General features: G+C 46.9%; 1 long non-coding RNA gene across 2 annotated transcripts in view; it reads right to left on the bottom strand.

Moving 5' to 3' along the window:
- LOC109283891 (uncharacterized) overlaps positions 1–27,461 on the bottom strand; it is an 81,984-nt gene that overhangs the window by 4,402 nt on the left and 50,121 nt on the right. The window contains exons 1-3 of one of the 2 annotated variants that reach the window (XR_002091209.2): positions 2,990–3,495; positions 2,126–2,182; positions 1,231–1,361 (exon numbers count right to left, since the gene is read on the bottom strand). This is a non-coding gene — a long non-coding RNA (uncharacterized LOC109283891). Of the gene's footprint in view, positions 1–1,230; positions 1,362–2,125; positions 2,183–2,989; positions 3,496–27,461 lie in introns of those variants that run through there. The other variant, XR_009460760.1, reaches the window with a different exon arrangement.

Here is a 27,461-nt window from a genome sequence, read left to right as displayed (position 1 = left end):
CTCAAAAAGCTTACCCAGGACCGAGGTAAGACTAACTGGCCTATATTTCCTGGGTCCTCCTTCCTCCCTTTTTTGAAAATGGGAACTACATTGGCCCTTTTCCAGTCCTCTGGCACTTCACCAGAGCACCATGAATGCTCATAAAGCTGTGCCAGGGGTCCCTCAATGCTCTGCTAACTCCCTCAGCACTCTGGGGTGGAGATCATCAGGACCAGCTGATTTAAATACATCCAGTCCCTCCAGAAGTTCCCTGACTAGATCCTCACTGACCCTAGACCTGGGTGTGCCTCCCCTGGGGCCTGAGGGGGTCCTGGCACGTGGGCTGATCCAGTCGCTGCTCAGGAAAATGGAGGCAAAGAAATTGTTTAAAAGGTTAGCTTTGTCATCTGGTGTGATGACCAGATTTCCTAGCATGTCTTGCAGAGGCCCCACATTACCCGGCACCTTCTTTTTGCCCCCAATGTATTTAAAAAAGGACTTCTTGTTGTCCTTGATCTGGGTAGCTAGTCCCAGTTCCATCTCCGCCTTGGCCTTCCTGACCCCCCCACCTGCAGCCCTGAGCAACAGAGGTATAGTCCTCCCTGGTGATGGCCCCTCCCTTCCATTGGGTGTACACCTCCCTTTTAGCTAGGAGACGTTCCCATATGCTTTTGGTGAACATAAGCAGATCTGTTTATTATCTTTGCTGTGGGAAAAGCTAGGTATCTGATTAAGTACCGGGGGCCTTAAGAGCCAGTTACAGAATAACCACTTGATAGTAAAGCATGTCTTACACAGTTTAGGAAGTATGGGTATATCAGTAAATAGTGGCCGGAGATAAAAAGAAGCGAGAACAGCAGGAGTGAAGCAATACAAGCACAGATGTGCTGTAGATCTCAAAATGCTCACAAGATCTATCTATAAATACAACAGTGGAAAAAGGAAAATATATAATGAACACATTGTGTGAACATGTTTTTGCAAAAGTTCTCAAAAGAACAGTCAACCTGTTTCTGTGCCCTGCTATCAGGAATATTCCAGTAAGAGATGCTATATCAAAACATACCAGTTGGCATGTTTGCTAAGTAATATCCTCATAAATACTTCATGCCCATTAGATTCACTGAATAATGTAGGCATGGGCTGTGATCACTGGGGTTAGACATGGTAAAATCTTTCATCTATGCTTTTCAAAAACAATTCTTATTTTCCTAATCAGTTCTAATACACATGCAAGGCATGACTACCTACCTTTCCACAAAGAATGCTGCCCTCTAGTAGTCATGTTTTAGAACTGCAGGCTGTTAGAACTGCCCAAGTAGGCCTCTTCATAACACCCTTTTATTGCAGACAGCAGGTCCACTCTAACATTCTTCTCATATCTGAAGTTTTTCACAAGGAAAAAATAAAAGAAGCGATATTCAGACCACAGTTAGGAGATTAAACCTGAAACTGAACAAAGAGCCACGGAGCAGTGATACAAGAAGGGTGATCCAGACAACAGGCTTTATTTCACTAAAGGATATCCTTTAATAGTGTTTGGCAAAGTTTCAAAACAATTAGCAAGTTTATGAACCAATAACTTGACTGTTTAATGTTGAACACCTTTGAAAGAACAATCCACAAATGTACTCACTGCTGTTTGCTATGACAAGTGATAAAGCAAAATAAATCCGGTGTTTCCTTTACTCGGCGGTGAAAGGACAGGCAACAGGAATGATTAAAAAATTCAATCTGCTCTGCTCAGCACGTGTACTCATAGGTTTAAACATGAGGTTACAAGCGTGCTAGTCTCAAGACAAAATCCTCCACATTACTTTGGAATACTATGTCCTACTATAAATGTAGGTATAGAGCCCCACACAATGCGGCCCTGATCCTTGGTCTTCCTATGATATCATGAGATAAACTGTAAGTGAATTTGAATCAATAAAACAGTTACTTTGAGGACAAATCCTGGAGTCTTAGCTTAATACACTTCAGGACAAGGAAGTCATCAGAACAGAACCCAAAATCATCAGAACAGAACCACAGGGAATGGAACAGCTTAAAAGATCTAAAAATATCAATTATTATATAAAAACAGTGCCCATACATTGAAGGGAACAAAATACATGGTTAGAAAAGAAATTAAATTCAGACTTACGCTGATAACAGAAGCTTGGATGAGATGCTGGCACTTCAACATAGCCCCAAGTCCTTTCTAAATTAAGGTTAGTAAGGAAACAGTCAAGGGTCAGGTAGTCCAGCTCCCTGCAAAAGGGCAGGATTTGCTGTTTCTAAACCATCCTACAGAGGTACCTAATCCAGCCATTTCTTGAAAGACTCTAATGAAACAGATACCACAGTTTTCCTTCTGCTGAGCTAACTTCTGTTCAGAGATGGGATGGAACCACTGCAGAAAATGGTATTATGGATATATGGTTGAACCTACACAATTTACTTGACTATTGCAAGTTATCAATGCTGTGTTGTAAAAAACACGGTAACTAGGAATACCTTGCAAATCGCATCATATAGCTGTTGGCAGAATCTTGCAGATCAACTGCTAGCAGGCAGTCAGTTATTTCTCTCTAAAACACTATAGACACTAATTTTACACTATATTCTGCCAGAAGACTAATACTAGGGGCCCAACTAAGACACCATGTTTATGTTGGAGCTTCCTCAATCAGTGATTTGCAACCTCTTTTCATTTGCAGACCCCTAGGAAATTGAATGGAGGTGCAGACCTCTTTGAACTGTCAGTGTAGGTACTCACAAACTTTTGATTAATCGCCTTTCACAGATCCCTTAAACAATCTGTGGACCCCCATGGGTTCACAGACCACAGGCTGAAAACCACTGTCCTAGATTATACATAGGTTTGGCAGGATTAAATTTTTATCAATAAACATTGATAAACAGTAAGTTCACCTCATGCTCACAGACTGATTAAAAAATATTTCCATTGGTAATAATCATAATTTATAGAAAGGGGATGCAAGAAAGATGATGGCTGAAAACTTACTAAAGTAGTGTTGTGTTCCTTCACAGTCCTTGGTGGTGTTGGTTGTAACCATGTTGGTCTAAGGACATAGGCAGACCAGAGTCTTTGGATAAATATGCTATCTTTTGTTAGACCAACTAAATAGTTGGAAAAATGGTTCCTTGCAAGCTTTCACGCACAAACACCCTTCTTCAGGCATAGGGAGAGTCTGCTGGTGTTTCTTGTTCTCATGAATGGAATAAAGCCAATATGCAAAATGCAGGTCTGTGAAAATGCAAATACATGGCAGTAAGGATCAGAAGCCATGGGCCATGATACGTGTGAGACAGGTAGGTGGGGAGGGAGAAAGTTGACTTGGTGATAGAAAGTAGCTAGTAAAATGTAGAGAGGTTATCTGTAGATATAGGATGGTGGGCAGGTTATAATGTGCCGTAAATCCAATGTCTATATTTAGTCCATAATTTTATGAATCCAGTAGATTTATCATCAATGAAGTTCTTAGGTTAGTCTACAGAAGCTGTTTTGTAAAATTCCCTTTGAGGATTAGAACAGAGATTGGAGAGAGAGTGGTTGTCTTGTGAGAAGTGGGCACCCACAGGTAATTGGGTATTTTTGTCTTTGCTAGACAAACAACAACTGTGTAGCAGAATGACCACACATGGAAAATCTATTAAAGACAAAAATACCTAATTAGCTGTGAGTGTCCACTTCTCGCAAGACAACCACTCTCTCCAATCTTTCAGTTCTAATCCTCAAAGGGAATTTACAAAACATTGCCAAACAAACCTCATGGGGTATCAAGCTGTGTGGAAGACTAGCCGTGCCACCAAATTAAAATTGCAGTCTCTCTCATTGGACCAGACAGTCTCCTTTAAACATTCCTGCCACAACTTACATGGAAAAGATGGACACAGTCCTGTGAGACAAAGTTGTTAGGTTCTGCAATTTAGAAGGCTGGCTCCTCTTCACAGGGCTCCACCATCCCCATACCCTGTCCTTACCACATAAGATGCTTCAATTTTACTCTCATTAGCAGGGATCCAGGTTTTCCGTTTCCCACAGAAAAACAGAGAAAACCACGGATTCCCTGTTTTTAAATCAGAAAAACACAGATTTCTCTTTTTAGCAGAGAAATCCGTGGATCGGATTCTCCACTTTTGCAAAGAGCTCTTGCAGGCTGGCACAGCTCCAGCCTGCAAGAGCCAATTGCAAAAAGGGTGGGAAACCCCCAGCCCTGGTAGGAGAGGGAGGGAGAGGGGAAGGGCAGGGCCTGAGCCTCTGAGGCAGCCAAGGCTCACCCTTCGCCCCTGGAGCCGTGAGGCGAGTGGGGCTGTGGGAGCAGGGGGTGCTGCCGGCCCCAGGCGGCACATTGCAGCTGGGAACAGGGCCATGGGGTGAGGGCAGGGGTGCCCCTCTGCGGGGGACTTTGCAGGCAAGAGATGCAGGATGCAATGTGGTGGTGTCCAGGCTGCACACATGCCACCCAGTCACCTGCCCAGGGGAGGGGGAGAGGGAGATTGGCATGTGGCTGGCACAGCTCCATGGCTGGCTCTGCAGCTGTGGCGAGGAATGGGGGCATGGGGGGCTTGGTCTCACATGTGGCAGCTACTGCCTACAAAACCTCCCACTGCTGCCACGGAGCTGTGCCCAGAGCTGTGCAGGCAGCTGCTGGGTGGCAGCGTAGTGGTGGCCAGGCGGCATGCAGCCATCCCCACCGCCACCCTGCGCTGCGCTGCACCACTGCTGCTGGTCGCACAGCTTCAAGCACGGCTCCGCAGCGCCATCAGGAGATTGTGTAGGCAGTGGCCGTCACCACCGTCAAGGGCCTCTATGTAAGAAGCAGCAGCTGCCACATGCAAGCCCCTGCCCCCTGACCCCCGTGCCCCCATCCCTCACCGTAGCTGCAGAGTCGGCCACGGAGCTGTACTCCGGCCGCATGCCAGCCTCCCTCTCCCCCTCCCCTGGGCAGGCAGGCGGGCGGCATGTATGCAGCCTGCACATGGTGCGCACCACTGCATTGTGACCCGCATAGCTTGCCTGCAAAACCCCCTCCGCAGAGCGGCAGTCCTGCCCTCACCCCGTGGCCCTACTTCCAGCTGCGATGTGCTGCCTGGGGCTCCCTGCTCCCTCATCCCCCAACCATCTTCCCCAGCCTTGCCCCACAGCCACCAAGCCCTGCTTACCTCTAGGATCCAGGGGTGAAGGGCATGGCTCCATGATGGCAGCACTTGCCCGCAAAGCCCCCCCCCCCCGCATGCAGCCGGCATCACCCCACACCGCCGCGGAGCTATGCAGCTGGTTGCGGGGCATGCCACTGTATGCAAGGCCCCCGTTTCACCCCCCAGCCGGGTGGCACATATGTGACCCACTCACGATGGTTGCCACCACACTGCTGCTGCCGCGCCCTGTGCCACTTGCCCACAAAGCCGTGCAGGTGGCTGTGGGATGGTAGCGCAGGGTGCAGTGGCAGAGTTGTGGTGGTGGCCTCCGTGTGCAAACCTCCTGTCAGGCCGGCCAGCCAGCATGTGTGTGGCCCTCAGGGTGGCACCCCTGCCCGCACCCCCTGGCCCTGTTCCTGGGCGTGAGCACAGAGCTCACTCCCCCCTTCTTGATTTACCACCCCAAGCACCTTCCCTTTCCCCCCCACACACTTACCTGCTGGGGTGGGTGTCAGTGTCTGTGTCTGCATGTCTGGGGGGCTGTTGCGAAGGGCATCAGGAGGGCTGTTGAGACTGTGGGGGGGAGTGTGGGGCACCAGCAGCGCTGGGAGGGGCTGTGGGGGGCTTTTAATTTTTATCATGGATTTGGGGGTTTTAATCAGACAAAACCAGGATCCCTGGTGAGGCCCCCTCTGTGGGAGTCACGGTGTCTGGCTTGCCTTGATTAATCTCTAGGCAGCTGGTTTCTTGTCCTGGGTCACTTGCCCCATTTTTCCCCACACGGGTCCCAAGTGGACCATTACACAGCTTGTCTTTGTCCTTCAGAGCAGAACTATATTGGGCCAACACCTCAAACTCACACTGATGCTTGACCTTTCCTTTTCCTTTCTTCAGGTTTCTGGAACAGAATCCTGCACCCACCGGATTAAGTCACCAGTTTGGATGATGCAACTAACTTGTCCTCCTGGCTCCACAGGCAAGTACATCTTCGGAATACTCTCCTGAGTCTCCTTGGTCAGTCCTGCCCCACTGCCATCACTCCATGTTCCCGCAGGTCTCCCTCCATGCCCTCCCCTTCACCAGCAGATGCTGACTGTTCAGTCAGCTCTCTTAATTCCCTGTGCTGGACACAGCATCCTATTTGCTGCTTTGCCAGCTCTCCCAGCTGATAGTCTTAATTAGTGTCTGGGGCTTTCAGCTCAGCTTTTCCCACGTCTGGTCTCACCACCATAGTACGTTTGTTTTCCCCTGGTTCTCTCAGCACGTCATGACAGGGTAGACTTATTGCCCTGTCACAGGCAGGAAGGGTGTTTGGACCCAAACGCTTGCCAAGATATTTTTTGCTACTGTGGAATCAGAAAAAAATAAATGCCTTAAACTTTGATCATTTGAGTTATAAGATGACATAACCGCTTTGAGGAGAATTGCTGGCTCTGTACAGTAGAACAGATAAGGGAAAGTGTTTGTTCTGTGTAACTCCTCTGCAACTGCTTCGCTCACCGCGGCCTTGAAGATAGCAAAAAGTATGTACAACTCTGATTTCCAGGTGCAGGCAGGGAGTGTTATTTCTCCCTTGTCTCCTCCATAGTTCTCATCCTGATAACAGCAAAAAAGTAATGAAGTAATGTTTATAGCTGCTGTTCTAGCTAATTTCACTATATGATCACGTGAGTTGTAAGCGACTGTTAAAAAGTATATAAGCCTCCTGATTTTGCTCTTGTGGGGGGAACCCCTTCCAAGTGCTTGGGAGATCCATGTCACTTTGGAGTCCCTGCTACAGCTGTAGTTTCTTTTGAATAAAAGCTTCTGCTGACCTGACCCAAAAGTATGCTGCGTGTGTTTCCACGACAATTCCTGGTGCCGTGACTCAGATCCAGAACACGTGTTGAGGAAGGAGGACCGCGGACTGCCCCCCTGAATCCCGAGGCACCAAACTTGAGAGGTAAGAGACCTAATTCAAAATCTCTATTGGGGTTTCGGAGGAGGACTGCCCGTAGGCTCCCAACTTGGCCGTGGTAACTGGATCTGAACCTTGTTAAAACAGGTCAGTCTGAACCTTACTGCCGGCTAAAATTTTCTGTCTGGTAAAGGATCCAATTTTGTGTTTGGTAACGTACATTTATTCAGGGAGAAACTGTTTGAAGCATCTTCATCCAACAGCACATCGGGCTTGTAGTTAATTAACTAAGGCGGGGGTGTGTGTGTGTGTGTGTGTGTGTGTGTGTATATTTGGAAATATGAGCCACTGACTAGGTCTGAGACTATGGTTGGGTTCAGCTGCCCCAATTCTGCCTGACAGGGCAGTTCTGAAAGCAAGGGGGCCCAACTGGAACCTCGTGATCCAGTAGACAGAGCTTCAGAGTGATTTTGTCTTTTCCAAACCCCTTGTCCCAGTAGCTTCTGCCAAAACAGAAGTGAAAGGATCCCTTTTGTGTTTCCCTCCCCATTTCCATTTTATGAGCCGGTGTCAGGTCAGAAGCCTTTTGTCTGGGTGGTGAAAAACTGCAGGGCAAGGCACTGAGCGGCCAGGACATCCTAAATAAGCCTATCCTACGTCTCCCTGTGTGACTGAAAATGGGAACATGTCAGTCAAAACAAGTTCCTGTCCCCCCTAAGGGGACTCCGGCGTACTTTATCTACACACCCTATTCTCCCGAGGCTTGCAAGTACCTAGATAAGTGGAACTGGTATACCAAGGGTGATCCCGTGAAGCATTTTCCACAGGAAGGAACATTTGATCAGGATAAAATAGTGCACTTAAGAGGGGCTTTAGAGTCCCGTGGATCCAAAACACCACAAAACCAGTGGGACGCGTTCTTTTATTGGTATGATGAGATGTCCAAAAGGCGGACAGAATCTCAAACTAGAAGTCTAAAAGAGACTCTCAAGAAAAATTAAAACAGCAGTTAAAAGCTGTTCGGGAGAAATTGGCTGCTCCCTCAAATTACACAATGGCCACCGCTCCGATGTATCCAGCATTGCCCGGGGCGCCCCCACCCCCGGAGCCAGCAGAGGATATCCTTGACCTTTGTTCAAACCCTGCTCTCCTGGGACTCCCACATCAGCAACAACCGGTTCAACATCAGGCTGCAGCCCAGGCTAGTAACCCATTAGCTGAAGCTCCTTTGGTAAATTCATCCATGGAGCTTAATAGTCCAGACTCATCCACCATATCTGCCACTCAATCATCACCAGTGTGGCAATTTACTCCTGGGTCACAACCCACCACAGGTGTACTTAGAAGAATGGGAATAGGCACGGAAAGATCTCCCATCAATCTTAGATCCCAAGCTGCACAAGTTTACCCCCTAAGACAAATGCCAGGCATTGGCACCGACGGACAAAATATAGTAACCGTGCATGCACCCTGGACTCCAGGTGATCTCTACAATTTAACTCAAAAATTCCCAAAAATCAGGGAAGACCCAGAAACATTTCAGGAAGAATTGCAGACTGTTATAAATTGTTATAATCCAACATGGGCTGACATTAATCAGCTCATGTGATCCATTTTGCCCAAGGAAACTATGCTGCGTCTGTATGCTGCCTGTACTTGGCCAGATCAAAACCCAGGGACTGGCCAAGACTTTACTGACAAGAGAAATGCTTTGGTTCGGGCAGTTCTCACAATTTGCCCAAAAAAAGGCAGACTAGACCAAAATAAATACCTATAAACAAAACAAAAATGAACACCCCAGTGACTATTTGGAACGCCTCAAACAGGCATTTGAACGATATTAAGGAATGGATGACCCAGTCGGAAATGCTAAACAAGCAATAGTGGCAGAATTCGTCCAGGGACTTAACCCTAAAATTGCTGAGAAAATTCAAACAGTAATTATTGGCTGGGAAACTAAAGATTTGACTGAAGTCCTTGCTGCAGCTAACCATTTTCATAACAAATTGGAACGGTCCAAAGACAATGCCGAGTTTAAGTTAATGGCCTTACAGATTTCTCAGTTGCAGGGTCCAGGTAGAGGAAGGGGAGGCCTGGGTAGATTCAGGGGAAGAAATAGATCCTCGGGCCCACAAAACCCAGGCTATGGGAACCAATGTCATTATTGCAAGCAAGAAGGACAGTGGAAATCAGAATGCCCCAACTGCCCCGGCCAAAGACCCAGCACCCACCTCCTCTTCCTGTTAATTTTCCCAGTGTTGAATAGGACAGCCTGAGGGACAGTGACATCATCGCTCCTTTGCTTGCTACTGACCAATCTGGTCCGTTTGTTGAATGCCTTATTTCTGGTAAACCTGTCTCCTGTCTTGTTGATACCGGAGCGTCCCACTCCATGCTAAAGGCTACTGAATTTCCTTTCCTACCTCATTCTCCTGAAACTGTAAATGCTGTCGGTATAGGCGGACAACCTATCCCACATCCCGTCTCTGAACCTGTCTCCATCTCTATTGGCCCTTCGTCTGAAAATCATGCCTTTCTTCTTAGCCCCTGTGCACCTGTCAACCTTCTTGGAAAGAATTTGCTGTGTAAACTGGGATACGTGATTTATTGTAGCCCAGATAGTGTTTACCTTGAGATACCAGAACATAGGGAAACTGAGCTTGTGGCTTTGCTAACCCAGGAGTACTCTGATCCTGACACTTCCTACTTGCAAGAGGAACTGTTGGCACGAGTACCTCCACAGCTGTGGTCCACCCATGCGAATGAAGTGGGCCACATGCTGAGTGCTGAACCAGTGCGTATCACCTTGAACCCTGCCAAGCCACTTCCTCATGTCCCACAGTACCCCATCCCAAAGGAAGCTGAGGAAGGGATCGAGCCTGTCATTTCCTCACTCCTTAAGCAAGGGATTATTGTCTCAATACGCTCCCCTTGTAACACACCTATCCTACCTGTCAAGAAACCTGGTAAAGATACTTATCGCTTTGTGCAAGACCTTCGAGCTGTAAATGCCGCTGTTTTACCTGCTTTCCCCGTGGTCCCTAACCCTGCCACTATTCTTTCCTGTATCCCTTCAGATGCCACATATTTCACAGTAGTGGACCTTTGTTCTGCTTTTTTCTCTATCCCCGTTCATGAAGGTAGCCAGTATCTGTTTGCATTTACTTATCAGGGATTCCAATATACCTGGACAAGACTCCCTCAGGGATATACAGAGTCCCCCACCCTGTTTTCCCAGATCCTGAAGAAGGATTTGGATCCTATCATGTTCAAAGGGGGGTCCACCCTTCTTCAGTATGTTGATGCTCTGTTGTTAGCCTCACCCACTTTGGAGGCCTGTAAGCAAGATGCATAGATTCATAGATGTTAGGGTCGGAAGGGACCTCAATAGATCATCGAGTCCGACCCCCTGCATAAGCAGGAAAGAGTGTTGGGTCTAGATGACCCCAGCTAGATGCTCATCTAACCTCCTCTTGAAGACCCCCAGGGTAGGGGAGAGCACCACCTCCCTTGGGAGCCCGTTCCAGACCTTGGCCACTCGAACTGTGAAGAAGTTCTTCCTAATGTCCAATCTAAATCTGCTCTCTGCTAGCTTGTGGCCATTATTTCTTGTAACCCCCGGGGGCGCCTTGGTGAATAAATACTCACCGATTCCCTTCTGTGCCCCCATGATGAACTTATAGGCAGCCACAAGGTCGCCTCAACCTTCTCTTGCGGAGGCTGAAAAGGTCCAGTTTCTCTAGTCTCTCCTCGTAGGGCTTGGTCTGCAAGCCCTTAACCATACGAGTGGCCCTTCTCTGGACCCTCTCCAGGTTATCTGCATCCCTCTTGAATTGCGGCGCCCAGAATTGCACGCAGTACTCCAACTGCGGTCTGACCAGCGCCCGATAGAGGGGAAGTATCACCTCCTTGGACCTATTCGTCATGCATCTGCTGATGCACGATAAAGTGCCATTGGCTTTTTTGATGGCTTCGTCACACTGCCGACTCATATTCATCTTGGAGTCCACTAGGACTCCAAGATCCCTTTCCACTTCCGTGCCACCCAGCAGGTCATTCCCTAGGCTGTAGGTGTGCTGGACATTTTTCCTCTCTAGGTGCAGCACTTTGCATTTCTCCTTGTTGAACTGCATTCTGTTGTTTCCTGCCCACTTGTCCAACCTGTCCAGATCTGCTTGCAGCTGTTCCCTGCCCTCCGGCGTGTCCACTTCTCCCCATAGCTTTGTGTCATCTGCAAACTTGGACAGAGTACATTTCACTGCCTCGTCCAAGTCAGTGATGAAGACATTAAAGAGTATCGGTCCAAGGACCGAGCCCTGCGGGACCCCACTGCCCACACCCTTCCAGGTCGAAACCGATCCATCCACCATGACTCTCTGGGTGCGACCCTCCAGCCAATTCGCCACCCACCGGACTGTGTAGTCATCCAAGTCACAGCCTCTTAACTTGTTCACCAGTATGGGGTGGGATACCGTATCGAAGGCCTTCCTGAAGTCTAAGTATACGATATCCACCCCTCCTCCTGTGTCCAGGCGTTTCGTAACCTGGTCATAAAAAGAAGCTAGATTGGTCAGGCACGATCTGCCTGCCACGAACCCGTGCTGATTTCCCCTCAGCATAATTTGTCCTGCCGGGCTCTCACAAATGTGAGCCTTGATAATTTTTTCAAAGACTTTGCCAAGGATGGAGGTGAGACTGACAGGTCTATAGTTGCCTGGGTCCTCCTTCCTCCCCTTTTTGAAAATGGGGACCACGTTGGCCCTTTTCCAGTCCTCCGGGACGTGGCCCATGCACCATGAGCTTTCAAATATTCCCGCCAGTGGCTGTACAATGACGTCGGCCAGTGCCTTCAGCACCCTTGGATGGAGCTCATCCGGGCCTGCCGACTTAAAGGCATCCAGTTCTTCCAAATGACTCTGCACCATTTCAGGGTCTACGCATGGAAGACTGGCACCTTGCTGCTGCCTCTCTACAACCCCAGTGAGAGACTTGTCGTGCCCCTCACTTAGGAACACCGAGGCAAAGAACTCATTGAGGAGTTCAGCCTTGTCCCCCCCGTCTGTCACCAATTGTTTCTGCCCATTTAGCAGGGGTCCTATTCCTCCCTGGGCCTTCCTTTTACTCCCTATATATATAAAAAACAATTTCTTGTTGTGAGATACTTGTTGTCAAAGATACTTTGACACTCCTCACAGCTTTAGCTCAGAAAGGCCACAAGGCCTCAAAATCTAAATTGCAGCTCTGTAAATTTAAGGTACATTATTTAGGGCATGATATCTCAGCAGGAGAACGACACCTTTCCCCTAGTAGAGTTCAAGCTATCCTCAACATTCCCAAACCTATGACTAGAAAACAAATGAGGGGATTCTTAGGTGCAATGGGTTATTGTAGACAGTGGATCCCAGGTTATGCTGCTTTTGCAAAACCCTGCAAGCATTTACTCATGATACTACCCCGGAACCCCTCCCTTGGACTCCTGAAGCCGAACAAGTGTTTGTGGCCCTTAAGCAAGCCCTCACTGTTACTTCCGCTCTTGGACTCCCTAATTATAAGAAACCCTTTACCTTGTTTTGTCATGAACGGGAAGGAATCGCTTTAGGAGTACTCACTCAGCTGCATGGTGAAAAGCATCGCCCAATTGCATATTACAGCTCTGGCCTTGATCCCGTGGCTGTGGGACTTCCTCCTTGCCTCCGTTCAGTTGCAGCTGCTGCCTTGTTGGTTGAAAAGGCAGATTCTCTAGTTTTGGGACATTCTTTAACCGTTGCAGTTCCACATGCTGTGATGGCCCTTCTCCTCAAGGGCAAAACTCAGCACATTTCCAATTCCCATCTTACTAAATATGAGAAACTTCTACTGTCAGCTGCAAATGTAACCTTAAATCGCTGTTCAATTCTGAATCCTGCGTCACTTCTGCCAATTGCCTCTGATCGTGAGCCTCATGATTGCCTGTCTGTCACAACTCAATTGTTAACCCCTCGAACTGACCTCAAGGACATTCCTATCCCGAACTCTGACCTTGTTTCGTTTGTTGATGGTTCCTGTCTTAGAAATGATGCAGGCAAATTAGTTGTGGGATATGCAGTATGTACTCAGTATGCTGTTTTGGAAGCTTATTCTTTACCCCAAGCTTGTTCTGCTTAAGTTGCTGAACTCATTGCTTTAATCCGTGCTTGCGTTCCTGCAAAAAATCAAACCACAACCATTTATACTGACTCTAAGTATGCTTTTAGTGTTGTTCATGATTTTGGACAAATCTGGAAACAAAGAGGGTTCCTCACTTCATCAGGGACCCAAATCAGTCATGGCTGTTATGTAAAAGCGCTCTTAGAAGCTGTTCAATTGCCTTCTGCTATTGTTAAATGCAAAGCTCATGAGAAACCCTTTAATGATGTCACACGAGGAAATGATCTGGCAGACCGTTCTGCCAGAAACGCGACCCTTTCTGGCCCACAGGCTCCTAACTCTGTTCTTGTTTGTTTTTCAGCAGACCAGTCTCCTTTGGCTAGCCTTTCAAGTCTGGCCCTTCTTCAAAATCAGGCACACAAAAAAGAAATAAATGGCTGGCTGTGTGCAGGATGTTCACTGCACCCCGACTCTCTCTGGCGCTCCCTGGACGACCGCCTGGTGGCGCCTAGAGAGCTTTTGCCACATCTTGCTCATTTAACCCACTCTGTGGCCCATACGAGCAAAGGGGGGATGATTGCTACAGTACAAAGAGATTGGTTTGCCCCAAATTTTCCTTCCATGTCACAACAGTACTGTAGTTCCTGTCCCATCTGTTTAGCTCACAACATTGGGCAACGGGTAAAAATGACACCTGCAGCCCATGCCCCTCCATGGGGACCATTTGTAAATCTGCAAATTCATTTCGTGCAGCTACCTAAGTGCTGTTCTTATGAGTACATTCTTGTTATTATTGATGTGTTCTCTCGATGGGTAGAAGCCTACCCATGCATACATGCCGATTCCATCACTGTAGCAAAGAAATTGCTCAAAGAATTCATCCCTAGATTTGGAATGCCCCTCACAATAGATAGTGACCGTGGCACCCATTTCACAGGACAGATAGTAAAAAACATCTGCCAAGCACTCAACATACAGCAACACCTACACTGTAGTTATCATCCACAATCAAGTGGTGCTGTAGAACGTAAAAACTCTGATTTGAAAACGCGCATTTCGAAAATTTGTGTGAAACACACCTCAAATAGACTGACGTCCTGCCCATTGCTCTTATGCACATTATAGATTCATAGATGTTAGGGTCGGAAGGGACCTCAACAGATCATCGAGTCCGACCCCCTGCATAAGCAGGAAAGAGTGCTGGGTCTAGATGACCCCAGCTAGATGCATATCCAACCTCCTCTTGAAGACCCCCAGGGTAGGGGAGAGCACCACCTCCCTTGGGAGCCCGTTCCAGACCTTGGCCACTCGAACTGTGAAGAAGTTCTTCCTAATGTCCAATCTAAATCTGCTCTCTGCTAGCTTGTGGCCATTATTTCTTGTAACCCCCGGGGGCGCCTTGGTGAATAAAACCTCACCAATTCCCTTCTGTGCCCCCGTGATGAACTTATAGGCAGCCACAAGGTCGCCTCTCAACCTTCTCTTGCGGAAGCTGAAAAGGTCCAGGTTCTCTAGTCTCTCCTTGCAGGGCTTGGTCTGCAAGCCCTTAACCATACGAGTGGCCCTTCTCTGGACCCTCTCCAGGTCATCCGCATCCCTCTTCAAGTGCAGTGCCCAGAATTGCACGCAGTACTCCAACTGCGGTCTGACCAGTGCTCAATAGAGGGGAAGTATCACTTCTTTGGATCTATTCATCATGCATCTGCTGATGCATGATAAAGTGCCATTGGCTTTTCTGATGGCTTCGTCACACTGCCGACTCATGTTCATCTTGGAGTCCACTAGGTCTCCAAGATCCCTTTCCACTTCCATGCAGGTCATTTCCTAGGCACTAGGTGTGCTGTAAATTTTTCCTCCCTAGGTGCAGCATTTTGCATTTCTCCTTGTTGAACTGCATTCTGTTGTTTTCTGCCCACTTGTCCAACCTGTCCAGGTCTGCCTGCAGCTGTTCCCTGCCCTCCGGCGTGTCCACTTCTCCCCATAGCTTTGTGTCATCCGCAAATTTGGACAGAGTACATTTCAATCCCTCATCCAAGTCGCTGATAAAGACATTGAAGAGGGACCGAGCCCTGCGGGACCCCACTGCCCACACCCTTCCAGTTCGAAACCGACCCATCCACCACGACTCTCTGGGTGCGACCCTGTAGCCAATTCACCACCCACCGGACTGTGTAGTCATCCAAGTCACAACCTCTTAACTTGTTCACCAGTATGGGGTGGGATACCGTATCGAAGGCCTTCCTGAAGTCTAAGTATACGACATCCACCCATCCTCCTGTGTCCAGGCATTTCGTAACCTGGTCATAAAAAGAGACTAGATTAGTCAGGCACGATCTGCCTGCTACGAACCCGTGCTGGTTTCCCCTCAGCATAATTTGTCCTGCCGGGCTCTCGCAAATGTGAGCCTTGATAATTTTTTCAAAAATTTTGCCAAGGATGGAGGTGAGACTGACTGGCCTATAGTTGCCTGGGTCCTCCTTCCTCCCCTTCTTGAAAATGGGGACCACATTGGCCCTTTTCCAGTCCTCCGGGACTTGGCTCGTGCGCCACGAGCGTTCAAATATTCCCGCCAGTGGCTGTGCAATGATGTCGGCGAGTGCCTTCAGCACCCTCGGATGGAGCTCATCCGGGCCTGCCGACTTAAAGGCATCCAGTTCTTCCAAGTGACTCTGCACCATCTCAGGGTCTACGCATGGAAGTCTGGCGCCTTGCTGCTGCCTCTCTACAACCCCAGTGAGAGACTTGTCGTGCCCCTCGCTTAGGAACACTGTTAACAGAAAACATGGCCTAACCCCTTATAAAATATTCGTGGCACGACCCATGAGGATGCCAGCTACACCACCTGTTGCCCCACACCAAACAGACCTACAATTAACTGATGAAACTGTACTAAATTATTGCAAGGCATTAATGAAGTATGCTGTCACAACCCAAAGTTGTGATTTTTTGTTTGTGTGTGCTTCGGCACTGCTAAATTATTTTCCCGCTAAATTGCAGCTTCTTTGCACAGTGGAGTTTTCTGCTGCAGAAGAGAACCCCGGTGCAATGGAGAATTTCCCGCCAATTTGTAGCTTTCTTTGCATGGTGCATTTCTTTTTGCATCTAAGAAATGCTCAGTGCAAGGAGTTCCCACCATTTATATGAGAATTCGAGCCACATTATTGGCTAGTTCTAAAATATGCACACGTGGCAGCTAGCGATTAGCTTGCTAGCCATATAAAGAGCTTGGGTGGTTTCCACCCAAGTTGGAGAGAAATTGGAGTTCGAGAGGGAGAGAAATCGGAGTGAGAGAGAAACCTTCGCCTTGCGTGAAGATCTCTAAGTGCTGTGGATCTTCACGGACCCAACGCATTTCTTAAAAGGCAATAGAGGCCTGACCAGCCTCTGGCCTCTCCCCGTCGCCGATAGATTCCTAGACGTATCCCTTCCTGCACGAGAAACAACCGAACCCACGGAGCTTCAACAACTCCGTGGGAGAGAACAACTGAACCCACGGAGCTTCAACAACTCCGTGGGAGAGAACGAATTTGTCGTAGTCCTCTAACGAGGATTTAAGCGGAGCTTTGCCTGGAAAACTGTCCAGCCTACACCACGACCACCTTTGGTGTAAGTAAACAATCTTTAAATCAACCACTACGCGTCTGTAACTAATTCTAGCTCGCCTCTGGTCTTCTCCGACACCGCGTGCCTGGGCTGCTGGCCACAGCCCGCATGCGCAAAACGGGCCCGGATCGCTCCCGGCCCACACATATGCCAGGTCTGTTCATTCGCAGGTCCAAGAAGCCTTACCTCAACCACTGGATGTTTGCTGTCACAACCTCGAACCAGGAGATTGGGTCTACGTAAAGGTCTATCAACGGAAAAACACACTTCAACCCAGATGGAAGGAACCTTTCCAGGTACTTCTGACCACTAATTCTGCTGTTCGTTGCCAAGGTCACCAAACGTGGACTCACGCCTCACACTGCAAAAAGGTATCACCTCCATTGGACCCCGAAGCAGCTGAATTCCAACCAAGGTTGAGACCTTTCCCTGAGGCCAAGGACAAAGACCCTCAGGACCTCACTCAGGCAAGTGAGGAGCATCAGGTTGCAAGTGCTAGTAACCTCTCCCCTGAACCCAACACCTCAGCCCAGCCGGATTCATCAGTTGAAGAACGAAGGTATCATCTCCGGCCTCGAAGAAAGTGAATGCTCCCATTCGGAAGATCACCACCTCGATCAAAACCAAGAGCCGACGTTATCAGTCCTTTAGGTAACCTGAGCCCAGAGGACGAAGAAAGACTTTGGCTGCCGTCCTGGGTTTGGCTAGTAGTGTTCTTTTTCTTACTGGTGTTGGTTATGTTTGTTGTTGAAATTCTTTGTCCCTCCTGTCTCTAAAATGGCACTGATATCCTTATACATCACACTTGGCTATCTTAGTATCATCCAAGGGGGGTGAGAGAAAAATTTGTACTTGCAGATCTCCCTTACGGTGGCTCAAGCTGGAAATAAAAGTGACTGCTGGATATGCTGTCACAGCCCAGCGCACCTGCACCAAGGAATCCCAATGATCAGAGTACCAATATCCCTCCAGCAATGGGGAAAAATAAACGGCAGCTTCGTTAGACACTACTTGTGAGTTGCCCATTGGTCCGCTCCTAAAGAAAAGAGGGCCACCCCTGCTAACTGGATAATCTCCCCAAGAGTAGAGGCGCCTTTCTGTTACAGATCCAACAACACTGGAGCTTATAATAAAGCCAAACCTGTAGGACACTACCTTCATTGCCTAACTACTCTAGACTATAGTCCTAATAGCACAAGTGGAATCCTGTTGGGTAATGTACCCTCTCTCAATTGTACAGGATTCATGGTCTACAACTTCTCTAATGAACATCATGTTGCTCTCATTGCAAACAGATTGGAATTTTACATTCACTCCAATTTTACTTCTTGTAATACATCTCGGTCCAGCAGAATAGCAGCCGAACGTGGTCCACCCTATACGATGCATGTCAATCAAAAGTGCCGGATAAAGCAGAACACCTGTTCAGATTTAAGTACCCTTTCTGCCCCAGGCCTTTACTGGCTCTGCAGAAACAGGGTTCATAAAATCTTGCCCTGGAATTGGGTGGGGGCATGCACTCTTGGGCGTGTTATCCCTGGTTTCGAAATGCATAGTGCAATATATCTAGAACAAGTAAAAAATTTCAACCATCACATGAAAATTGATTGATGAATATTGATCTTGGAGTCCTAGTGGACTCTAAGATGAACATGAGTCGGCAGTGTGATGAAGCCATCAGAAAAGCCAATGGCACTTTATCGTGCATCAGCAGATGCATGACGAATAGGTCCAAGGAGGTGATACTTCCCCTCTATTGGGCGCTGGTCAGACCGCAGTTGGAGTACTGCGTGCAATTCTGGGTGCCGCAATTCAAGAGGGATGCAGATAACCTCGAGAGGGTCCAGAGAAGGGCCACTCATATGGTTAAGGGCTTGCAGACCAAGCCCTACGAGGAGAGACTAGAGAAACTGGACCTTTTCAGCTTCCGCAAGAGAAGGTTGAGAGGCGACCTTGTGGCTGCCTACAAGTTCATCATGGGGGCACAGAAGGGAATCGGTGAGTATTTATTCACCAAGGCGCCCCCGGGGGTTACAAGAAATAATGGCCACAAGCTAGCAGAGAGCAGATTTAGATTGGACATTAGGAAGAACTTCTTCACAGTTCGAGTGGCCAAGGTCTGGAACGGGCTCCCAAGGGAGGTGGTGCTCTCCCCTACCCTGGGGGTCTTCAAGAGGAGGTTAGATAAGCATGTAGATGAAGTCATCTAGACCCAGCACTCTTTCCTGCATATGCAGGGGGTTGGACTCGATGATCTATTGAGGTCCCTTCTGACCCTAACATCTATGAATCTATGAAAAAGGGCAGTTAACCCCTTAGCTACCAGAAACACAGGGTTCCATCAATTTGTGAGAACCTTCATACCATGGCTTGGAGTAAGAGAACTGGAACTAGCCATAATTAACATTTCAGCCACAATAGAAGCTATAAGAAATGCCACCGCAGATGCAATCCAGGCTCTGCAAGAAGAGATCTCCCAGATCTCACAAGTAACTATACAACACCGCATAGCCCTAGATTACCTATTGGCATCCCAGGGAGGAGTGTGTGCTTTAGTAAACTCCACCTGTTGTGTCTATGTCAATCAGGACATGCAAATAGAAACCAACATTCGTAAAATTTGAAATCAGTTAAGGGTCCTACATCAACTGGCCTCAAAAAATACCGACTGGAGTCTAGAAAAAATGTGGTCTTAGCTAACCTCCTGGCTCCCAGATTTCGGGGCCCTTGGCAAGAAAATCCTGTATGGAATATTGTTTGTCTTGATAGTTCTGACAGTGTTTTATGTCTTAGCGCAACTGATCCTCTGCTGCATGAAAGCCAGCAGGAGACGCTTTAGCAAGGCAAGAAAACACACGGCAGAGTCTAGAATAATGGTGTTACAAAAGTGTGAGCAAATTAAAAGAAAACATGAAAGACTGCATGATGAAATAGAGGGACTCATGAGAATGGAAGTTTAAGGCTAAAGTGAGACTAAATAGTCTCAAAGGGGGGACTGTGGAATCAGAAAAAAATACATGCCTTAAACTTTGATCATTTGAGTTATAAGATGACATAACCACTTTGAGGAGAATTGCTGGCTCTGTATAGTAGAACAGATAAGGGAAAGTGTTTCTTCTTTGTAACTCCTCTGCAACTGCTTCGCTCACCGCGGCCTTGAAGACAGCAAAAAGTATGTACAACTCTGATTTCCAGGTGCAGGCAGGGAGTGTTATTTCTCCCTTGTCTCCTCCATAGTTCTCATCCTGATAACAGCAAAAAAGTAATGAAGTAATGTTTATAGCTGCTGTTCTAGCTAATTTCACTATATGATCGCGTGAGTTGTAAGCGACTGTTAAAAAGTATATAAGCCTCCTGATTTTGCTCTTGTGGGGGGAACCCCTTCCAAGTGCTTGGGAGATCCATGTCACTTTGGAGTCCCTGCTACAGCTGTAGTTTCTTTTGAATAAAAGCTTCTGCAGACCTGACCCAAAAGTATGCTGCGTGTGTTTCCACGACACTACTATTTAGTTTAGTCTAACAAAAAAATACCACCTCTAGCTCAAGAGTTTTGTTTGTCTCTATTTCTTAGACCAACATGGCTACAACATATATCCCTGAAACATGGCCATATTCAGCCATTTGGAAATATAAACTTCATTGCTAACCAAGAAAGAAGGAATTTTCCCCTTCTTGCCTGACATCTGACAGCTCCAGGGAAGAAGCCTGCCTAATCTGCACATCACAGAGCAACTCTCTCACAAAATGACTCTGAGGAACCCATGAAAAAAAACTTCTACCCTCTACCTCCCCTGTGCAAAATGAAGTTTTCTTCTACCTGGGAGAACTTTCACAATCCTTGAATTCTCCTCAGCCTGATGAAGGCTGTTTGGACTTGAAAGCTTGTAAAGGAAAAAAAATTTTTGTTACTATATAGTTGGTCTAATAAGAGATATTGCCTCTAGCCCAAGTGTTGTTTGTCTCCATTTCTTAGACCAATATGGGCATGTGCAGACAAAATGATATTTCCCCTTTACACCAATGCAACTGCATTTGTTTGCACAACGTGGGATTTCCCACTGCTCTAAAGGCCATTTAAACTAACACTACTCAGAGATGTGTTAATTTGCAGCACTCCCCAACTGTGGATTTGCTCATGCAAGCAGCCAGAGACTCCAAAGACTTCTAATTAATCCCCTTCGCCTTGAGGAGGTGCTGTGTTCCAGCCATTAGCCAGTAAGTGCCACTGTGTTCTTTTTTCTCCTTCTTCACTCCTCCCTCTTCCTTTAATTCTTCCACCCCCACCACCACCTCCACGTACCCTCTACTTGTGCCTCCCGCAGCCTCTGTCGTGTGCTGCCACCACCGTGGACATAACTCCCAATGACAGCTGGAGTATCACCGTAATCGCAAGTTTTTTGCAAGTAGTTTGAAATTTTGGAGTGAGTGGTTACATGACTTCCTCCAATAACGCAAACCTTCTGAACTTCATTACATTCCATTTCAGAACCACAACAAAAAAAAAAAAAATCCAGGGGCAGGACACTGCCTGCCAGACCCAACACCCAGGATATGCAGTGTCCCGGGTGATATTTAGGTAATATGTCCCACTAACCTTGTGTGTACGTGTGTGTTGGGGGGTGGGGAAGAGAGGAGGAAGGGAAGGAGGGGGTAAGTGGGGGACAGCTGCAAAAGCTTGTTTGTTTTTTTTGACTGTGCTCCAAGCCCCGCCCCCCCCCTTCCTCTTTCCCCTTCCTTGCAGAAAACTTTCACAGGCAGAACTCATCGGAGTGGCAATCACCTATGAATGGAGTGAAATATATTCAGATTTGCAGGAGTGTTTGGGGTATTTTTTTTAAACACTGTGTATATTTTATATAGTTAAGCTCCCATTTTGTGAATACAGCATTTTGAATAAAATGTTTCATTTTTGCTCTATATGGGTCATGTATTCTTTGAGATGGGTGGGTGGTTTTTGGAGACCGCACCCACCTCAGCATGGGGATGCTGTGCTTGGGGGTTTTTTATAGTCATGGCGTTACAACTCTTTACAGGGAAGAGGTGCAGGGTAGACTGTTATTGGAGTGTAGTGCGCAGGTTTGTTATTACCCTGAAATAGAATAGTTTTCTGATAGCATACTGTTAGGCTTACAATAATTTGGATTATTAAGAAGTATTAGCTTTACAGCTGAATACAAGGCATGACCTGTGGCCTAGCAATGCAGCTGACCACAAGGCAGAATGATAGCTAGGCCTTTGCTTGTGTCATGTAATCATTTTAACTGTACCAAGCATTTTCTGAGTTAAAAAGTGAATCTGTGTCTGTGTGTTAAAAAAATCAGCTACAGCAAGAAGTAAGATAAGACAGAGAAACCATTGTTTTGGGTATACTAGTTGTGTCCTTGAAAAGTACCTACTACTGTGTAAGGTTTTGCTAACATATTATAATGTTACTGTTACTTAACTTTTAGCTTTTAATAAGTGCTAGTTCAGCTTAATAGAAATATGCTGTTACAAAGATTGTAAAGCACCGCCCAAATATTGCTTTTTGTTAACCATATAGTCTTGCTTTGTTGTAAGCAGTATAAAAGATCGCCTCACCCTTGAGGGGGGGCCATTTTGCCTTTTGCTGGCTTTATGGTCTTTGCTCGAGCAAATAAACAGCTGTCTTTCTTTACCCGCGTTGTCTGTCAATCAAATTACAGCTAGACAACGGACCTTAGGGAGGTTTCTCCCACCACAATTTGGCACCCCAGATGGGACCCGTCTAGCTTGGCGCCTTTGGAGACCTCCATCCCCCGACACCCCAGCATGCACCAGGTGAGTTCACCTATTGGGTTAGTCTTGGGAGGTGGACGGTCCCCTCAGGACCAATAAGGCGGGATCCTCAAGTCGGGTAAAGGAACGGTACCAGCGAGTACCTCAGGTCAGGTATGTTTTTGGTTTCTATCTGGTTTCTGGTTTTCTGGTTTTACCTCTAGAGGTCTCTGGAAGCAGTCTTTGAGGGTATCTGTCTGCTGATTTAAACGCTGTTAGAGCCAGCAGCCTAGCCGAAAGGCGAAAGACACAGATATAAGGTAGAAATGCTGTTATAACGGCCAATAACTAGGGTCTCAGACTCAAGACGCCCCTCCTCATGGAGAAAGTCAGTGGGGTCCGAGAACACTGGTTGTTGTACGTGGACGAAACAGCTTCTAGGCAGGTAGAACTTAGGGAAAGAAGACTGCTTGTGCTGGGATATAATCATGGGTTCCGGTCTAGGGAAAGTTATTCCTGATTCACCCCTTAATTTTATGATTAAGAATTGGAAACATTTGGAGAGACGGGCAGAACTGTCCAAGTCTCGTATGGCAGAACTCTGTTTAACTAATTGAACGTCTTATACGTCCCAGTTAGATTTGGGAAGACAATGGCCAGAAAATGGATCATTTAACCTAAATCACCTGGCTGCCTTACAAAAGATCTAGGAGGACCTCCGTCCTGGCCAAATTAGTTATTGGTATTTATGGGACAACGTTGCTAGCAAGCAATTAAAACCTTTAGCTTCCCAGACCCCTGCACCTTTTCCAAATCTGTTAGCTCCCCTTCTATATCCAAAACCTGCTGCACCACCGTCATATTCAGAAGATGATTACAGACCCATGCCTAGACCCCCTAACCTACCATTGATACCACCCCCAATGTTTGAACCCCAAAACATTGCCCCCGGGCCGGCCGAGGGACTGGGAAGTCTTCGGGAGGCATCACCTCGATTGTCTCTCTTGGAATCCCCGAGTCCTGGATCTGGAGAGGGATCCAGAGATCCCTCTCCAGATTCCAGTTCCACTCCGATTTCAAATTGCACTCGTCAAAAATTGTCTAAGCCTGCACTTCAGTTACCTCTAAGAGAATACCCTGTGCCTGGTGAGGGTGGAGAAGTTATCAGTCACTGGACACACGCTCCGTTCTCCACCACAGACCTCTTAAACTGGCAAACACCCCCAGGCTCAGAGATGATCCCGAAGTAGTTCTAAGGCGCTTCAAAACCATTTTCATGACTCATAACCCCTCCTGGTCAGATGTCATGCAGCTTCTCGAAAGCCTCTTAACTACAGATGAGAAGACTCAAGTACTATGCCATGCTGACCAATTTCTAGCCGATCAGCCCCATGAAAACCACCCCATGCCTAATGGCATGCCCAGGCAAAATCTGAATTGGAATTACAATCAGGAAAGGGGGCAAAATTCAATACGAATGCTGAAAGACAGCATTTTAGAAGGATTAAAGAAAGCAGGAGATAAAACTACAAACTGGTCCAAAGTAACAGCTACTGTTCAGGGTCCCGAAGAACACCCTTCAGACTACTTTGAAAAACTCTGTAAAGCTATACATCAGTATGGAAACATGGACCTCGAGACACCTGCCACTTTGCCTGTGTTAAGACTTGTGTTCATAAGTCAGGCTAGCGAAGATATTAGAAAAAAGCTTCAACATAACACTGAGGGTGTTGAGGGTAAATCCATGGCAGAAATCTTAGCCATTGCTACTAAAACTTTTAATGGAAGGGAAGAAAAAAAGAAGAAAGAAAAACAAAAGGAAAATCAGTCCAACATTCGCATGTTGGCAGCAGTAATACAGCCCACAAATGCCTATAGAACCAATCTGCCCCGTGGCCCGAGGCCCTTTGTGCCTAGGCCACTGGGCCGTACCCACCAACCGTATGGGCCCAACGTGTGTCATTACTGTAGACAGGAAGGACACTGGAAAAGAGAGTGCAAGTTAAGACCAAAAAGATCCCCAAGTGATAACCCTGAAAATCAAAAATTCAAGAACCCTCAGTTCACTACTGTTACCCCAGATCTTGCTCAAAACCAATGTGACGACTAACGTGATGAGGGAGATTCTACATGCCACTTTCTGCAACTATCCTCTGTCCAACCTAAAGAAGTCACCCTAAACTGCAGTGCTCAAGATCCCCTAATACCCTTAAAGATAGGAGAACACGTCTACGAGTGCCTGCTAAACACAGGGGCAACTTTTTCCAGTATTTCCAAAGGACATCTTTCACCAAGTGAAAAACAAGTCACTGTTATGGGAATTGAGAGAAAACCCTTCCGTTGCTCATTTTCTCAACCCACAAACGTAAAAATTGGCCCCCTCTCAGCAGAACACTTTTCTTCTAGCAACTGGCCCTGTTAACCTTCTTGGACGGGATCTTCTTTGCAAACTACAAGCCACCATACAGTGCTCACTTGACGGAATTATTCTAACATTTCCGTCCTCCCTGGTCCCAATGATAGCCACAGTGCTTGTAGTTACAGAAAACTCGAGCTTGCAGTCTCTTCCCCTTGTTCTAAAAGAAAGGGTACCCCCAGAACTTTGGGGCCTCACCTCCAGCTCGGTGGAACTCCTAAAATCTGCAGATCCTGTCAAAATTCTAATTCGTACCAATCTTGAGCCACCTAAAGTACCCCAGTATCCTTTGAAAGCAGAAGCTATTGAGGGACTCAAGCCTTTAATTAAAGATTTTTCTAAACAAGGAATTTTAATTCCCTGTCAGTCCCCCTGTAACACACCTATACTTCCAGTAAAGAAACCCAAGCCTGGTCCAGACGGGAAACCCATGTATCGTCTGGTTCAAGATCTCAGACAAATTAATAAGTATGTCATTCCTCGACACCCGGCCGTTCCTAACCCCAATACTATTTTAACTGCAATACCCCCTGACACTGCTTTTTATACCGTAATATCTGTTCTGCTTTCTTCAGCATCCACATCCACCCTGAATCCCAATATCTTTTTGCCTTCACCTGGGGTTCTTCTCAACTGACCTGGACAAGGTTACCCCAAGGATATATAGAATCTCCCGGCATTTTTTCTCAAATTCTTCACAAAGATTTGCAAAATGTTACTTTTCCTAACTCCTCATCCCTCTTAATATACGTGGATGACTTACTCTTATGCTCTGCCTCATCAGAAGCGTGTATTCAAGACACCATCATTTTACTCACTGCACTAGCCGCCAAAGGCCACAAGGTGTCACCAAGCAAGCTTCAGTTTTGTAAATCCACTGTTAAATACTTGGGCCACATTTTGGAGCCTGGCCAAAAACGCCTGAGTGATAACAGAATCCAAGCTATCCTAAATATTCCCAAGTCTATAACAAAGCGTCAAGTTCGGGGTCTGCTGGGAATGGTGGGGTTCTGTCGCTCCTTGATTCCAGCCTTCGGAGAGTTAACCAAACCACTTGTACAGCTTACCACAAAAGAGGCAGAAGAGCCAGACTTTTGGGATCATGAAGCCACCCGTAGATTCAATAATATAAAATCTGCTTTAACTTCTGCCCCTGCCCTAGGGCTACCAGATTATCGAAAACCTTTCACGCTCTTTGTCCATGAGCAACTAGGAGTAGCCTCTGGGGTACTTACTCAACCCTTAGGCAACACCCAACGCCCGGTAGCTTACTTCTCTGCACAATTAGATCCAGTGGCAAAGGGGGGAGTAGGCTGCCTTCGCACAGTGGCAGCAGCTGCAACCATAGTCGAGAAAGCCCAGGAATTAGTCCTCGTATATCCCCTTATCCTAAAGGCTCCACATGAAGTAGCCCTCCTTCTCCTCCAGAAAAATACTCAACATTTTTCTCATCAGAGAATGAACAAGTATAAAACCACACTTTTAATGGCTACAAACCTGGTCATAGAGAGATGCAATACCCTGAATCCGGCTACTCTATTACCTCTACCCAGCGACGGGGAACCAGACTCCCACGATTGCCTTCAAGTTGCAGCATTTTCAGACAAACCCAGGGTAGATCTTAGTAACTTACCCTTAAACAACCCTAACTTGATTTTTTTTGTAGCTGGCTCTTCAAAATTAGTCAATGGAGTTAGAAAAATGGGTTATGCAGTAGTAACTCCATTTGAAGTACTCGAAGCTGAACCACTGCCTGGGCAGTTGAGCTCGCAGGCGGCTGAACTTACTGCCCTTACACAAGCTTGTCAATTAGCATCGGGCCACTCTGTAAATATTTGGACTGATTCTAAGTATGCCTTTGGAATCTGTCATGCCACTGAACAATTGTGGAAACAAAGGGGATTTATGACAGCTTCTGGAACTAAAATATCAAATGCTAAACAAGTCAATGATCTCCTACAAGCTATAATGTTGCCAAAAGCCATAGCTGTAATGCATTGCCCAGCCCATACCAAAAAGGGAAATCAAGTCTCAAAAGGCAATGCCCTGGCCGATGCTGCAGCTCAAACAGCAGCCTTACAGCCACTATCCGCCCTAGCATTCCAAGCTCAAATTCCTCAGTCAAAGGCATATTTGGGAATATTGCTAGAGCCAAAAATGTACGAGTCTGCACCACCTTTAGAACAACAGAGATGAAAAGCGGCAGGAGCCACCTGTAAAAAAGATGGAATATGGCGATTGCCAGATGAAAGGATAGTGCTACCTAAAGCAGCCCTTAGACCCTATCTGCAACAACTCCATCAAAGCGAGCATTTAGGTTGTGAAAAACTTGCCACTATCACTAACAGGCTGTTCTACGCACCCGGAGTCTACCAGGAAGCAAAAAGGCTTTTAGAACACTGCAGTATATGCAAAAAGTTTAATATCAAAGGAAAAAAATCAGCACCCCCTGGAGCCCGCCCCTGGGCTTATACTCCCTTTGAAAGACTACAGATAGATTTTGCTGATATGCCTAAAGACAATAGGTACAAAAACCTTCTAGTAATTGTTGACCAA

This window comes from Alligator mississippiensis, chromosome 3 (genome assembly GCF_030867095.1).
Source record: "Alligator mississippiensis isolate rAllMis1 chromosome 3, rAllMis1, whole genome shotgun sequence".
Taxonomy (NCBI): domain Eukaryota; kingdom Metazoa; phylum Chordata; order Crocodylia; family Alligatoridae; genus Alligator; species Alligator mississippiensis.
Note: the sequence above shows the minus strand (reverse complement) of the source record. Positions and strands in the feature narration are given on the sequence as shown.